Source organism: Dendrobates tinctorius, unplaced genomic scaffold (assembly GCF_039654945.1).
Source record: "Dendrobates tinctorius isolate UK_male_01 unplaced genomic scaffold, ASM3965494v1 ptg000143l, whole genome shotgun sequence".
NCBI lineage: Eukaryota > Metazoa > Chordata > Amphibia > Anura > Dendrobatidae > Dendrobates > Dendrobates tinctorius.
Window position 1 is genome coordinate 20,368,957 of NW_027361810.1, and position 17,924 is coordinate 20,386,880.

The following is a 17,924-nucleotide window of genomic DNA, read 5'->3' on the forward strand; positions in this document are numbered from 1 at the left end:
TCCCGTGTCACTATACTCTTCTCAGAAGGTACAGAAGGAACTTCGCCAAGACTTTCCCATAAGATTATTTTTTACTATGTTATGCCTAGTGATGAGTGAATTCATTCAAGTATAATTTAAATCTACTCAAATTTTACAAATTCATTAACTCCACTACATTTTGTTAGCAAAACGCTCCACTCAAATTCAGCAAGATTTAGCCGCCATTTCTCCAAAGCGTAGAGGGCCAACTAAAAGTTTTTAAAAAAACTAGTTGTGTTCACCTAATCACTCACTATTCTCACCACCCCTGTAGACTTCCTCATCCTGTGCCTCCTTTTCTGACTTCCTGACACAATGCCAGGGATTTCAATGCTGACTGAGCCTCTGATGTCACATGGTACCGCCATGTTATCATGACGTTATGAAGAGCGTCGCTTGATATCTAGTTTGCGCATAGTGAGAAGTATATCATGGCGTGCAGCAACATCAAAAGACCTAGTGGGCAAGCAGCCAGAAAAGGATTGTGGGGGAAGGCAAAAAGAAGCCATGTGGTGGTCCATAATCGGGCTACTGGGGCGGAGGGATCAGCAGTTAGGAGAGTATTATTTATGTATTTTACATTCTTCATTTATTATGCAATGGTTTTTTCAAGAACCCAGAGAATAGTAAGGAACATTCAATTTGAAGTAAGTAACTTGCAAATCTAATTCTTAAATTTGCATGATTTGCCAAATTTGATTTTTTTGCAGATTTTATCATCTCTATTTATGGCTGTTGGCCAAAACTGACTGTAAAAATGGTTACCTCCACCAATAGGTGCGTTTTGTCATCATACAATTTGGTCATCAAGGGAAGGGGTGATGGCAGGTGTGGACTGGGGCTGAAATTCAGCCCTGGCATTTGAAATCACACCGGCCCATGCTGTCCCTGTCCTCAAGCACCAGATGGGATATATTACTACGAATATTACCCAGGATAGAAGAAAGCAAGATTTAATACAAGACCAATATTTCTAATGACACCTGTGGCCTACTGGTTTAAGTGACTGAGTCAGCTACTTTGTGCTCCGTCACAACTCTTAACAGTATGGGTGTCTTTAGACTACTGATTCTGCTAAAAACGTACCAGAACCAGACAAGGCGGCCTACAACCAGTGAGGCCCTTCTGGCATTTGCCAGAATTGCCAAATGGCCAGTCTGACCCTTGGTGATGGATACTTGGCTGGAATTGTCTTATAGGAAGACTGGATCTTGAGCAATAAAATAGTCATTGGTAGCCAGACAATGAGGTACCAAATTAATAGGTAAGCAAAAAATGAGTAAATTGAAAACTAAAATGGCTAAAGGTGCAGATAAATAGTAATACAAAGAGTGTGCACTCGAAGTGAAGCTTGAAATACAATAGGAGGACTATGCTATCACTGTTATCATACCAGTGCTGGAAGATGGCCAGTTAAGTACATTAATCTAATTATTCCATAAATTCTTCTTCCATATAGAAGGAAAACGACAGTGAAAATTAAATTGCCTAGAGATCTTTGTTGCTGTATTCTGTTGGACAATACCAATTCCTTAGGACCTTGATCCCCACCTTGCGATATACAATAGGGTATATGCATCTAATATTTTTTTTTTTACAAAGGTGAGATTAGTATTAAAATAGTTAAAGAAAAAAGAGAACAAAAAAAATCACTTGTGAACAAAGCACATCAGCATGTAGGGCAGCTTGAGAAAAATCATGCCAGTTTTGTCAAAATACATGGTCTACGTTCCAGAATTTTTTTTTACTTGACATACTAATTAGATGTTTAATTATGCATGGGTGGTCTTAGCAATTCTACCTGCACAGCCAACCACCTTACCCCTTCAGTGACAAATATTGCAGTACTTCAGTGGTTGATATTGCTGGCTTCAGTTGGGCCAGTATGGTCTGGCCTGAAATCCGGTGCATACGCTGCTAGGCTCAGTTCTGATGGATGTACAGAGGGAACAGATGACAAAACTCCAAAGGAGGCGCAGATGAGGTCAGAGATATCATTTAGTGCATGGGGCAGTTGCTGGGTGGTCAGAGCAACTGAGAGAAGTGTTTACGATGCATTGGCTATCTAGCTGACATATCTGGTAAAAGGTCTTTTCTGAGACCACATATTTTGGTTCTGACATTCTAAGCGTATGAGATACAGGAAAGATGTATATCTTTGTACCGTGTAAGGCTAGTTTCACACTAGCGCTTTTGAGCGCAGCGACGGCCTGCGCATGGCCGGCACTAAGCCCCGCCCCCTGCCGCGCCTCCGCCGGTAGCTCCGCCTACCGGCGCATGACGCTGCATGCGTCCTGCGTCCCCTATCTTTATCACTGGGGGCGCAGGCGTCAAAAGGACGCATGCGCTGCCAAACGCATACTGCGCATGGCCTGCGCCCCCAGTGTTAAAGATAGGGGACGCAGGATGCATGCAGCGTCATGCGCCGGTAGGCGGAGCTACCGGCGGAAGCGCGGCAGGGGGCGGTGCTTAGCGGCGGCCGTGCGCAGGCCGTCGCTGCGCTCAAAAGCGCTAGTGTGAAACTAGCCCTAGCCAGTAGATAGAAAAATATTCAGAATTGAGAGTCCTCAGTGGTTGATACCTTTTAATGGCTAACTGAAAAGATGGTAACACATTGCAAGCTTTCGAGACTACTCAGGTCTCATCATCAGGCATAGATATCACAAGGCCACCTATGATCTTGGGATACATAACGGTCATTCAGCATCCTATACCCATCACCACAATGGATATGCCTGTAGGCCCATCCTGGGACACCCACACAGCGCCCCCTAGCGGACATAGTGGTCACTACACCACACCCCTTACATTTACATTCAGAGGCCCCTCACTCAGCCAAATCAGATTTCCTGCTTTGCACTGAAGAGGGGGAAACACCCCCAAACATGTGTCTGAAATGGAGTTTCTGTTTCGGCTTATTATTCTGTTATCTGACAAGGCTTATTAAAGGATGGATATTGTCTTTTAGGATTGCTATGTCCAAAAAGTTATGACTGAGATCAAGTTCTCTTCTTTCTGAATAGTCTATTTGCACATAATATTTTAAGGTGATGAAGACTTACTTTCTAATACATCGATGATTATACTAATACAGGAAGTAAAGGGATGTAGCCGAGAACAATTACAAAAGTCGGAAGCCACAATAATCCTTGAGAACTTACTTAATCAACAAAGTAACAAGCATTTACATTCTTCCTACGACTGCCATCAAGTAGCTTAGTTGTGTTTTGATATGAAAGACTGAAGTATGTTGAAGAGTAATCAATGCTGGTAAATGCTATGGTCAACCTCAGGTGGTTTACAAAACAATTATGGCTGCAGAGAAAAGCCACATGCATCATTAATAATGCTCTGTGGCTGGAATAGTTCAGGATGGGCTATCACACAATGTAGTGGAAATTGGATATTTCATGTGGGATAAGTTTGACCTAATAATATGTCTATCTGTAAAGAAATCTCCACTGTAGGCTGAACTAATGTTCTTAAAAAAAAATTTAATATACTGTACGTACTCCAGTTTGTAAATATAAAATTCTAGAATTTAAAAAATGCGTTTTTTTTCTACGCTGTTTGCCTGCCGCATGCACTTGTAGAACGTAGGAATAGCCTATTAATTAAAATATGAGGCAAATTAGAGAGAAATGTAAGTGACCTTTACTTCCTCCCTGCTGATACGCAGTTGCAGATATGAGTCACAGGACTAGATACTATTGATAAAGGGGTAAGGAAAGAGAAGGGTATAGATTATAAATGAGCCAATCATCGACATGTATTCACCACTCTACAACGATGATGAGGCTAGCCAATCAAGAGTAGCTAGGGATGGCAGGAGGTAGGAGGCAATTTGCAGGTCTCCCGTTAGGCAGCCATGCAATACTGATTATGCTGCTGGACCAGGAGAATCCTGCTAATTTTTAAGCTCATCTGAAGATTACACAACTTGACTATGTTTCCAACCAGAATTGCAAGCGGTCTGTCTAAAATGAGAATATGTTAGTTAGTAAAGTTCTGTGATTACAGCAGCCTTGGCATTGTTTCGAGAAGTACGCACAGATATATCCTTCCTTACTTTTCTATTTGGGTTTTCATATCCTAAGATGAAGAATGGTGCAAGATGATTAGCTTTAAAAAAATATATATATTTTGCATTACTCTTTTGGGAGAGGTTTGTGTTTTAGGTATCTGAATGATTTTGCAAGAATTGTGCAATAATGTATCAAACCAGCAGATCTAACAGAGTTTGAAATGTTGACATGTGTATAACCTCACTCACAACACGAGTGGCTTTCTGTGTACTTTCTATATTGACAGAAAGCTGCTATTAAGTGGTGGAGGCGGGGGTTGGACTAGAAGGCACAAGACACCTAGTCCTTTAGTGATACTCTCCTGCTGACAAAACACTGGGTTTTTTTTTTTTTTTAAACAGCGAAACACAGCCTAGTTGTCATGATCCCAGTGCGGGTTTTTGAGCTGCACACCGGGGGTTAATGTCTGGAGCTCTATGCAGGTTTTGACCTGCACACTTGGGGTTAATGATTGTGGCCTCTTTCTGGTTCTGGGAGAGCTTCATAAACCCCTGGGTAGCTTCAATCCCTGCCAGTTATACTTTTGCCATTGGCCTAGTGTGCTGACCCCTGTGTGCCTGTTTGTTGCTATAGCTTGTTTATATGGTTCTGACCCGATTAGGTTTCCCGTTGTGAGTTTGCCTGTTGATTTTGTACTGCGTTATTATCTGTGTATGACTCATTGCATGTGACCTGACTACTCTCTGCTCGCCCCTCTTGTACCTTGCAACTATCTGTGTATGACTCATTGCATGTGACCTGACTACTCTCTGCTCGCCCCTCTTGTACCTTGCAACTATCTGTGTATGACTCATTGCATGTGACCTGACTACTCTCTGCTCGCCCCCTTTGGTACCCTACAGCTATCTCTGTGTGTGACTCATTGGCTACGTCCTGACTATTCTCACTGTCTATGCTCTTTGGTAACTTTGTCTCACAGTTACTCTGCTAGGAATTGTCTTGCAGCTCCTAGCTCTCTGGAGTTTAGGCCACGCCTCTAGCAGTCACGTGCTTCAGGACCTGCAGCTCTGAAGTACGCATCTATTCGGTTGCTGCCCGCTCCACAGGTAGCTTTGAGCACAGTTCGCTTTACTCAGGACACGCGCACTGGCTCAGTGAGCAAGTTCAGTGCGGTGTCTCTGACACTAGTAAGTGACACATCGCTCATGTCAGGGTCTCTGCCCCTATGTCATGCTACTCTCAGATTACATTGCAAAAATCTGGTGACAGATTTGGTTTAAAAGAGCGGTCTTATCACAGAAAGGTATGACATAACCACAGGATATGCCATTAATTTTTTGCTACATTCAAGTCCAATCCATGGAATTTGCATGTATCGCCAAGAAAAAAAAAAGGTCCCTTGATCCTCCAATTCAACTGGTGCCTCAGCCATTGTAAATGGAGAGATCGTTGGGCATGCACATTTCTCTTTATCTACTTGTATAGGAGGCCTGAAAATGGCAAAGCAATCACAAGAAAGGAACACTATATAATTTAGGCTCCAACAATAGGGTTTAGGCTCCAATCCCTCAGAGGAAGCCGTACGCGAAACGCACGTCAGGGGTGCTCCTTTTGGCGGCCATACAGGTTTATTCTACCTTACTACATATAATTTTTATATTTGGCATACTAGGTATATACCCTTTGTCTTTAAACCTTCCTTTACCAGGATCATTCACGTGCCTTATTGTGGCTGGATCCTAACAAGACCATATAATCATGTGCATGGGAACACATTCATCCCTGTACACTAGCCTTTTCTTTGGCATGCGATCAGCATCATCTAATAGATATATTCAAGAGACTCACTTTCTTATTTGGATTATTTTGCGTAAGTTGGATAGGACTTTGTTCCACCATTCTTACTTTTGTTTACTAATATATCATTCTTGAAAAAGGTATACTGAGGTTGATGTAGCATTTTTGGCGCTTGGTAGGATTCTGTTCCATTGTGTTTTCTATTTCTATGATATATGCCTCTTGGAAATTTGGTCTTTCTAAAAAAAAATCTTTTTGATGTGGTTTTTTACCACCAGTGAATTGTGAACTTTTATGATCATGATGTAAGTTTTTTTTCTTCTGCGGCTTTGGTTATGTCTGATACTCCCCTTTTAAACAAAATTGTTTTTGTTATTTGTTTTATAACTGTTTAGTTAAGACAATATCGTATATACTCGTGTATAAGCAGAGATTTTCAGCACATTTTTTCTTGCTGAAAATGCCCCCACTCGGCTTATACACGAGTCATTGTGCAGAAAGCAGGCGAGGGAGGGGGGAGCGGCAGGAGACAGCGGCTGTGACATCATACTCACCCTCCTCGTGCCATCGCTGAACATCCCTGCATCTCCTTTGTTCCAGCAGGGCAGCTCTTCTTGTGTTGAGCGGTCACGTGGTACCACTCATTAAGGTAACGAATATGCACGCGTCTCCACTCCCATAGGCATGGAGCGCATATTCATTACCTTAATGAGCTGCAGGAAGATGGGACAACTGAGATGCAGGGACGTGCAGCGATGGCGCCAGGAGGGTGAGTATGACGGGGGAGAGCACGGAGCAGGACGGGGGGAGCACGGAGCAGGACGGGGAAGAACGGAGGGGGACGGAGGAGCACGGAAGAGGATGGAGGAGGACAGGGGAGCACAGTCCTACATAGAAGGATGGGACCGGGGAGCCGAGCCATACATAGAAGGATGGGACAAGGGGAGCCGAGCCATACATGGAAGTATAGGACGGGGGGAGACACACAGAGCAGGACAGGGATGAGGGGACAATGCATACCCGGCTTATACTCGAGTCAATAAGCTTACCCAGTTTTCCATGGCAAAATTAGGTGCCTCGTCTTATACTCGTGTTGGCTTATACTCGAGTGTATACGGTAATTTTTACAATTTAGCTTGTACTCCTATACGTGTATACAATTTTGCTTCCTACAATTGGAAGATGCACTGGACTGGAAATCCCATATTGCAGGCAGTCTGGATATGATACTGCTGTCTTTTTGCTTTTTTACTGACCTGCTTTTCCTTCAAAGCGCTTTGGGGTAGGTGCACTGCCATTCCGTCCCTCCTTTCCCCGGTTACATCCCTCGTCATCTCTTATGTGAGGTTATTGATCAGTCATATAATATAATTCTCTATTTACACGATATTGTGTAAATAGACTAAACATAAATATCTAGTTCTTCTGCACAATAGACGGAAATGTAAAAAATGCCAGAATTGTCCCGTATCTCAAGGCGTTCAATTCCCCATGCAAGTATCTTCCTCATTGGGTGGAAAATAATTTCAGAAGATGATTTTTTTTTTTAACCAAATTCATTAAATAAATAAATAATTTAGTATTGGGCTTTAGCAAACTCTAACCAAACAATTTCATGCATCTTTAAAAAGAGTAAAGAAAGATCAAAGACGGAAATCTAAAAAAAAAGTGGAAGTGTTAAATCTCATTTTCTTTCAACAGTACGAGGAATAAAAAATATTGTATTTATTTTGGATCTTTGTAGCCTAAAGCTTTCTGTTGTAGAGTTCAATTTGCTTCTGATAGCTGAGGGAAAGCCTAGCGTGCAGGTCATATATGTATGCATGCTGTATACCATATCGGTTCTTCATATATCTGCTAAAATTACATTTTGTAAAGGGAATTTTCTTTATAATTTTCATTCCTCCTGATTGTCACACCGAGGCGGAAGGTGGGGGCTGTGCCTTTTGTATCGCTAGAACTCGCTTGAAATTCCAGATCTGACCTATTTTTTGTGGGTGAATTCATGTGGACTGAACTATATCTGTGCTCCATTGGGCAGATTTATACAGCAATACTTTGTATCTAAAAACCAAATGTATTTCCATGTAATTCTATTGATTTGTCAATAATGCAGACGCGGTCAGTAATGGGCATTTCCTCTTGCTTTCCTGAATTACTGTTGGCAGCCAAGTGACCGTAGTAATCACAGCGTATGAGCAAAAACTATCACAGTATAGTGACTGAATAATACTAGCAAACCACAACAAAAAAGTTCTATAAGAAAACCAATGATAAAACCAGAGTTTAAAAAATTTCAGTTTGCAGGGACCATACAAAAACGTGGATCATAAACCTGAACACAGCAGTGACCAAACACGTGTAGGACACCAAAAATATTTAGTAATTCACAAATTAAGTTCTCTGATTTTAGGCCTTCACTTTTATTTGTTTGCCACCTGGCCCTGACTGCTATTATGATGTCTCTTGATGACTGCAGAATTTGCTAAGACATCTTTGACCCCTCTATCCTTCAACACTGCTACACTATCTAAATAATAGTGTCTGAGGAGACATATGCAAATTAATGCAGGTGTATAGATATAAAGTGATGGCCCCCATAGCAAGCTTTTAGTCACTTAAATTAAGCAGACCCCAGAAAAGACCCGAAAATTTCTACAAACCTGCAGATAAAATGTTCTAAACAGACCTCAGACCAAACTCAACATTTATCAGACTCTATATTCAACCCCAGAAAACTCTAAATAGATGAGATCCCAGAACAGACCCCTAAATTAATAAAATCCCAGCCTGTAAATTAATCAGACACCAGACCATACTTCAGAAACAAAATAATAGAGCCTAAGGACACAGATACAAATTAAATATGGAGGGAATAACTACACAAAGTTCTGAATCCAGAGCAAACTCGTAAGCCCCTAAATTTGTCAGACCCCAGAGCTCACCCCTAAGTTTATTTAAAGCCGTGATCAGAATCCGTAAATTAATCACACTTTAGACAACATAAATTAATCAGACCTTAATTATTCAAACCCTATATTATACCCTCATAAATGATGACACCCCAGATTTCCTAAAATTCATTAGACCCTAGACCAGACTTAACGAGGTTGTCCACTACTCATTCACCTCCTTCTGAATGCCTATATTTTCCCCCAGTAAAACAATATCACTTCTACTAACCTCTGGTGCTGGTGCTGTTCCAGAGGTGTAGTCACTGCCTCTCCCGCGGATCGTGTGACATAACAATGTCATGCGATCCATGAGGCCAATCAGCACTGGCTTCACTTTCTCCGCCTTCAGACAAATCACATACATCTGGAGGAACTGAGAACTAATGCTCCCTCACTTCATTTGGATGTATGTGATTGGTCCGAAAGTGAGGAGAGTGAAAGCGCTGATTGGCCTCATGGATTGCGTGACATTTTTATGTCATGAGATCACCGGGAGAGGCAGTAATGACACCGCTGGAACAGCGTCAGCACCAGAGGTTAGTATATAAGTGTTATTATTTTACTGGGGAGAAATATGGGGATTCAGAAGGGGGTGTCTGAGTAATGGACAGCTCCTTTAAATTAATCAGACCTCAAGCCAGATCTTATCTTTAATTTGAGTCCAGATCCAACCTTATAAATTAATCAGACCCTGGACCATACGTTGGTGGCAGGATCACCCAATTAATCAGATCTCAAATTGGATCCTACATACAGTAATATGCCATACCACACCCCATAAGGTTATTAGACCCCCAACTATACCTTTGGTCAGACCCCCTAAATTAATCAGGTCCAACACCAAACCCATTTAATTATGAGACCCCCAAACTAGATCCTTTAAATTAATCAGATTCCAAACTAAACCCCAGTCTAAAATGAAAAAAATCTTCCTTATATTCTTCGCTCTTTTCTTCCCCGACTTCCCCAGCTCCAAAAAAACATTTTTTTTTACATTTTATAAGCCTTGTAGATTGGCAGCTTTACCTGTATTTTCCTATTTCAACATGAGAAATACAGACTCAGCAGAGAACTGGCAAGAATCCTAATCTGGTGATCACCTTTCTCCATCTTATTTTAATTTTTGTACAGAAAATATAAGTAAACTTTTGATTACTCATTGTGTCAAGTAGCAAATATCCTTCCACTGTAACTGTAGACATTAAATGTGTCAAGAGGCGAAATGTAAAATAAATGTCTGGGGCACCTTCATAAACAAAAATCTTATTTCCATAATTCATACAGCTGGCTGCCATTTATTGGCACGTCAGGTGCAGCGGGGACATGGCAGAAACATTAACATGTACAGCATCATTTGTCAACAAAGAAACAATGTAAGCAAATCGTTCAGAACCGATACAGATTTACAGCTCTCTCTGCCAGCTGCTAATTACGATGTGCTCGGCCTATTTGGTATGGCGTCTTTTATTGGAAAATGACAAAAGGGGAACAGGATCCTGAATAAGAATATAAGAATATAGATGGAGCTCTTAGTAATAATACCTATACAAGTTGGGTAAACGAGACCAGAGGTCCTGGGCTTATTCTGACCGCCAGGGGCATCTATTTAATGTGAAGCAGAGGAAAATCGTGGAGGTAAAACTTTGTTATATGGTTTTACTATGATAGATAGGTAGGTAGGTAGATAGATAGAGAGACAGACAGATAGATAGACAGGTAGATAGATAAATAGATAGATAGATAGATAGATAGATAGATAGATAGATAGATAGATAGATAGATAGATAGATAATGGATACTTCAAAAGGGCTTTAATAAAAGCAAACAAAAATCGTGTAATACAGGCATTCCAATGCAAAGAGTGCTATGTGGTTGGGTTAAATACTTGCTGAAGCATCAGATGGATAAAGAATACATAAATAGATAATAGTTATTAGATAACTAGATATTATATGGATGGATATTAGATGGATGGATATGGGATGGATGATCGACATAGACAGGAGATGTAGAGATAGATTGGTATTATCACTAAAGATGGGTGGAAACCTCAGGATTCAGATAAACAATCATTACTTGATGAATCCACACAAATTAAGGAATGTATCACTCTAAAATTCTGACTGAAAAAAGTAAGAACTTTACTAGCTCATAATGTTTTGTTTCTACTGTTTTAAGTCACATTTTGGTATTGCAATTTTGGAATGTTGACGTCCTGTATTAAGTAGATTTAGGTTATAATAGACCAATATTAGATAATAGATAAAAAGATAGATATGGGATACAGATAGATAATAGATGGATAGATAATAGATAAATAATAGATGATAGATAGATAATAGATATATAATAGGTAATATATAGATAATAGATAGATATATAATAGGTAATATACACTGGGTGCAGAGTTATTAGGCAAATGAGTATTTTGATCACATCATCCTTTTTATACATGTTGTCCTACTCCAAGCTAGAGTTGAGCGAAACGGGTCGAAAAATTTCAAAAGTCGCCGACTTTTGGCAAAGTCGGGTTTCATGAAACGAAACCCGACCCTAGGATGAGGTCGGCCACGATGTCGGCGACTTACGCGCCAAAGTCGCGTTTCAAAAGTTTGTTTTGCGCTCTTTTTCAGCCAATCAGGATCCACGGACACTGTGGGCAACGTGATGACATAGGCACGGGTCACCACCATCTTTCAGAAGGGCATGCAAGTGATTGGCTTGCTTTGGTGGGCGTCACAGGGGGTATAAAAGGGCGTGCACGCCGACCGCCATCTTACTTCTGCCGATCTTCGTATAGGGAGAGGTTGCTGCTGATTCTGTAGGGAGAGCGTTAGGCAGGGAAGAAGACAAAAAAACTGCTTCTGCTGCTAGCGATTTGGCCTGCACAACACACCAGTCACTGTGTGTGCAGTGCAAGGGGAGGCTATATAGTGGTGTATCAGTGGTGTTGGTTGTTGGGCTGCCTTCTAAGGCTTCCTGACATTCCTGCATTGCTGTTTACCCACTGCTCCGCAAACTGCTTTTTTAAAAGCAATCCAATCTCCCTTATTCTCTAGTCACTTTTGTCACAGCTGTGCCATCGAGCCTGTCACATAGCGCTCAGATATTCATTGGGCCTCACACAATCCAAAAGTGTCCAGTGTCCAAAAGTGTGTGCAGAGATTCAAAATCTCCCTTATCCTCTAGTCACTTTGGTCACAGCTGTGCCATCGAGCCTGTCACATAGCGCTCAGATATCAGTGGGCCTCACACAATCCAAAAGTGTCCATCCAGTGTCCAAAAGTGTGTGCAGAGATTCAAAATCTCCCTTATCCTCTAGTCACTTTTGTCACAGCTGTGCCATCGAGCCTGTCACATAGCGCTCAGATATTCATTGGGCCTCACACAATCCAAAAGTGTCCAGTGTCCAAAAGTGTGTGCAGAGATTCAAAATCTCCCTTATCCTCTAGTCACTTTGGTCACAGCTGTGCCATCGAGCCTGTCACATAGCGCTCAGATATCAGTGGGCCTCACACAATCCAAAGGTGTCCATCCAGTGTCCAAAAGTGTGTGCAGAGATTCAAAATCTCCCTTATCCTCTAGTCACTTTGGTCACCGCTGTGCCATCAAGCCTGTCACATAGCGCTCAGATATCAGTGGGCCTCACACAATCCAAAAGTGTCCAGTGTCCACAAGTGTCTGCAGAAATTCAAAATCTCCCCCGTCCTATAGACACCTTGTACCTTGTTTTACATTACTATATAGTTTGTTGGATTTTGTCTACATTTCTACCAAAAATGAGGAAGGCTGGTGGAAGAGGCCGTGGAATTGGGCGGGGGTTGGCAGCTGATAATGATGGTGTTGGTGGTGGATCTCATGGTAGTGGCAAGAGCAAAATAGGACCGAATGCAGGAGGTGCTGACCCTGCGTCATCGTCTGGCTACATAAGGCCTTCAACACTTAGTTTTCTAGGAGTTGGCAAACCGCTTTTAAAGCCAGAGCATCAGGAAAAAGTTTTGTCTTACATTGCTGACTCAGCCTCCAGCTCTATCGCCTCCTCTTCTTCAGTTGTAAAAAGTAAAAGCACTGAGTCGTCACTGGATGCTCATGCTCATGAACCACACCTTTCCTTGTGTCCTTCACCCCAACCAAGATTGAAGGATGACGCAGGCCATACTACTGATTACTCCATGGAGCTGTTTTCACATACCATGCCTGGATTATCAAGTGAAATGGTGAATTACCCAGGCCAAGATGAATCTGACATGGAGTGCACTGATGCACAGCCGCTGATGGATGATTCTGCTGGTACATTCACTCAGAGCACTACATTGTCCTCGCAGTGTACAGAGCCAGATTCTGACCCTGATGAGACTCAGGTGCCCCTTCCCGCACACTATACCACCATACACGGTGACACAGAGGAAGGTGCACATGACATAGAAGAGGAGGTGATGGATGACCCAGTTGTTGACCCAGATTGGCATCCATTGGGGGAAGAGGGTGCTGCTTCCAATAGCTCAGATGAGGAGCATCCACAGCAGACATCGACATCGCAACAGCTGTTATCTGGCAGGCCCGGAGCACTCCAAAGACAGGTTCCAAACATCAAAAGAGTTGCTGGACAGCTTGTCCAGAGGGTCAAAAGATCACAGCGTGCTAGGCCGCAAAATGTCTGCCAAAGTAGGAAGAGTGCAGTGTGGCACTTTTTTGAACAAAATCCTCATGATCAGGCCAAGGTTATCTGTAAGAAGTGCGCAAAGACCTTTAGCCGAGGGAAAAATCTGAAAAATTTGAATACCAGTTGCATGCTTAGACATTTAACCAGCATGCACTTGCAAGCATGGACACAACACCAAACCTCAAGTGCCACATGTGCAACTGATCACAACGAAGGTAGTCAGCAACGCTACATCGTTTCCCCCACTGTAAGCCCACCGGTTAGCACAGCAGCAAATGTTGAGGTGTCGTTGCAAGACCACAGCAGTCAGGGAATCCCACTGTTATATCAACGAAAGACTGATTCTAGGCCATCAGAAAGAACACCAACTCCATCACCATCATCAACCCTCTCTCAGTCCGCCCTGTCCACCGCTACTTCCACCATATGCAGCTCTCAAGTCCAGCTCACCCTCCCAGACACTATGAGTAGGTCAAGAAAGTACTCAGTCTCTCATCCGCGTACACTGGGTTTGAACGCCCACATTGCCAAACTAATCTCGTTTGAGATGATGCCCTTTCGGTTGGTGGAAAGCACAGCTTTCCGCGAACTCATGGCCTATGCAGTACCACGCTATGACCTACCCAGTCGCCACTTCTTCTCTCGCAAAGCCATCCCAGCCCTCCACCATCATGTGAAAGACCGCATTGTCCATGCACTCAAGCAGTCAGTGAGCGGAAAGGTGCACCTCACAACCGATGCATGGTCCAGTCGGCATGGCCAGGGCCGTTACGTGTCCATCACTGCGCACTGGGTTAATGTGGTGGATGCAGGGTCCACAGGGGACAGCGGTGGTGGGACAGTGCTGCCTAGCCCACGGTATAGGAAACAGTTGGCTGTAGGCGTTCGACCCTCCTCCTCCTCCTCCTCCTCCTCCTCCAGAAGCGAAAGCTCGTCCACAGAGCGCAGTCGTACGAGCACTCCATCTGCAGCTGCCACTGTTGCACACGATGTGTCCCCCTATCGAGCAGCTAGTGGAAAGCGTCAGCAGGCTATGTTGCAGATGATGTGTTTGGGCGACAGACACACCGCCGAGGTGCTGGCCGAGTACTTGAAGCGACAAACTGAGTCATGGCTGGGCAGTGTACATCTTGAGGCAGGCAAGGTAGTTAGTGATAACGGGCGTAATTTTGTGGCAGCCATAGCCCTTTCAAAACTCAGCCACATACCTTGCTTGGCTCACACCTTGAACCTGGTGGTGCAGTGCTTCCTCAAAAATTATCCGGAGTTAACAGCCCTGCTCCAGAAGGTGTGAAGACTGTGCGCGCACATCCGCCGGTCGCCTGTACACTCCGTTCGTATGCAGAAGCTGCAGCGATTGCTCCACCTTCCCAACCACCGCCTCATTATCGACATTGCAACAAGGTGGAACTCCACCCTGCACATGGTGGAGTGGCTGTGCGAGCAGAGGCAGGCCATAATGCATTTGTGGGAGGATACACGGCCAGGCACTTTGAGAGCAGACATGGAGTTGACAGGTGTGCAGTGGTCGAAGCTGAAAGACCTTTGTAAAGTCCTTCAGTGTTTTGAGGAATGCACACAGCTGGTAAGCGCAGACGACGCCATCCTAAGCATGAGCATCCCACTTATGCATCTGCTCATGCAAACTTTGACGCACCTTAAGGAGCAGGCGTCTGCAGCCAATGTTGATGAGGAGGAAGAGGAGGAGGGAATCTTTGATGACATTCAGCCATTGTCTGCTCAGGGACCTCTCCTGGACGAGGTGGAGGAAGAAGAAGAGGAGGAGGATGATGATGATGGGGATGATTACTTAGGGGAGGAGGATGCATCTCGTGGGGCAAGTGAAAATGTTGGCGTGGCAAGGTCTGGTACAGGGTTTGTGCGTGACTGGAGGGATGTGGATTTGCCAGAAAGTGCTCCTCCACCCAGCACTCGCAGTGCATCATTGACACCGGGAACATTGGCCCACATGTCAGATTATGCCTTGCAGATCCTAAAAAGGGACCCACGCATTGCCAAAATGATGAACGATGACGACTACTGGTTGGCCAGCATCCTGGATCCACGCTATAAAGGCAAATTACAAAACATCATGCCACAGGAGAACCTTGACCTAATATTGGCTAATAAACAAGCAACTCTGGTAAATCGGTTGCTTGAGGCATTCCCAGCACACAGCAGCGGTGATGGTTCTCACATGAGCCGTACGGGCCGGGGGCAGCTTGGCAGAGGTGTTCGTGGTGCACACAGCAGAAGTGGCGTTGGAGACAGGGGTTTCATGACAATGTTGTGGACTGATTTTTCAAATACCGCTCACACAACTGGTAATACTGCATCGCTGGAAAGTGACAGGAGACAGCAGTTGTCAACCATGGTTACAAACTACTTTTCCTCCCATATCGATGTTCTCCCACACAGGTCATTCCCCTTTGACTATTGGGCCGCTAAACTGGACACCTGGCCTGAATTGGCCCAATATGCCTTACAGGAGCTCGCTTGCCCAGCTGCAAGTGTGCTATCGGAAAGAGTCTTCAGTGCAGCTGGATCAATCCTGACAGAAAAAAGGACCCGTCTGTCAACCCAAAATGTGGATGATCTAACCTTCATTAAAATGAACCACGCATGGGTTTCCAAGGATTTTGTCCCACCTTCCCCTGATGACACATAGGGTGACAGAAAAATGGCTTGCTTTGGTCCACCTCTTCCTGGTACTTCACCTATTTCGCCTTTTGCATCAGCTGAATGTCCAACATCAACATATGCCACTTTCTAAAACTCCCTAACTGTGCTGCCTCCCCCCCCCATGGCCAGGGTCACCACCTAGCGCACGACACCGTGCGAGTGCCGTTGCCCTGGACAGGTGGGTAGGCCGACTCTTGGGCGCGGGCACTGGCACAGGGTCCCTCATAGTGCAATCAAGTGTCTCTGACGGTGGTGGTGCACACCCACCGTCAGACACACCGCTGTACTATGAGGGGCCCAGTGCCAGTACCGACGCCCACGAGTGGGCCCCCCTTGCTTGGGCAGGGCCCCAGCATTTGCAATCTTTACCTCTCCCTGCTCCTCCGCTGTGTAATCTGGGCCGTCAAATCCATACTGTGCCTGACACCGTCTGAGCCTGCCTCCTGATGTATAGACATATATTTTGAATGTGTACGCTATCCATACATGTTATCCGGGGATACGGTACCCTTTCTAACCTTTGTGCAATCACGTGCAATCCATACTGGGCCTAACACCGTCTGAGCCTGCCTCCTGAGACATATATTTTGAATGTGTACGCTATCCATACATGTTATCTGGGGATACGGTACCCTTTCTAACCTTTGTGCAATCACGTGCAATCCATACTGGGCCTAACACCGTCTGAGCCTGCCTCCTGAGACATATATTTTGAATGTGTACACTATCCATACATGTTATCTGGGGATACGGTACCCTTTCTAACCTTTGTGCAATCACGTGCAATCCATACTGGGCCTAACACCGTCTGAGCCTGCCTCCTGATGTATAGACATATATTTTGAATGTGTACGCTATCCATACATGTTATCTGGGGATACGGTACCCTTTCTAACCTTTGTGCAATTACGTGCAATCCATACTGGGCCTAACACCGTCTGAGCCTGCCTCCTGAGACATATATTTTGAATGTGTACGCTATCCATACATGTTATCCGGGGATACGGTACCCTTTCTAACCTTTGTGCAATCACGTGCAATCCATACTGGGCCTAACACCGTCTGAGCCTGCCTCCTGAGACATATATTTTGAATGTGTACGCTATCCATACATGTTATCTGGGGATACGGTACCCTTTCTAACCTTTGTGCAATCACGTGCAATCCATACTGGGCCTAACACCGTCTGAGCCTGCCTCCTGAGACATATATTTTGAATGTGTACGCTATCCATACATGTTATCCAGGGATACGGTACCCTTTCTAACCTTTGTGCAATCACGTGCAATCCATACTGGGCCTAACATCGTCTGAGCCTGCCTCCTGAGACATATATTTTGAATGTGTACGCTATCCATACATGTTATCTGGGGATACGGTACCCTTTCTAACCTTTGTGCAATCACGTGCAATCCATACTGGGCCTAACACCGTCTGAGAATGATAGATGGGGCCCACCATACACTGGAACATTCCAAAGGTGGACATCAGACACTGGAGCAGCATTTACAGGGCCCATTATACACTAGAGCATTAGAAATGGGGCCCATTATGTTTGGAGCATTATTTGGGCCCATAAGACAGTAGAGCTTCATCCATGGGGACCAACATATACTGTAGCATTAGGTGGAGCTCATCATATACTGTTTCAAACATTATATGGGACCAATGATTCTGTATGGAGAAATAGATGGGCCTCGTCATGAGATGTAAAAAGTGAGGTATATTTCATTGTACTATACCGCTATTTCTCTGCCGTATCGGAGCATGATGAGTTGTGGT

At 44.1% G+C, this 17,924-nt stretch overlaps 1 protein-coding gene across 1 annotated transcript in view; it reads left to right on the forward strand.

The window, feature by feature from the left end:
* ARHGAP15 (Rho GTPase activating protein 15) overlaps nucleotides 1–17,924 on the forward strand; it is an 830,524-nt gene that overhangs the window by 626,867 nt on the left and 185,733 nt on the right. The gene's annotated exons all lie outside the window — the stretch shown is intronic.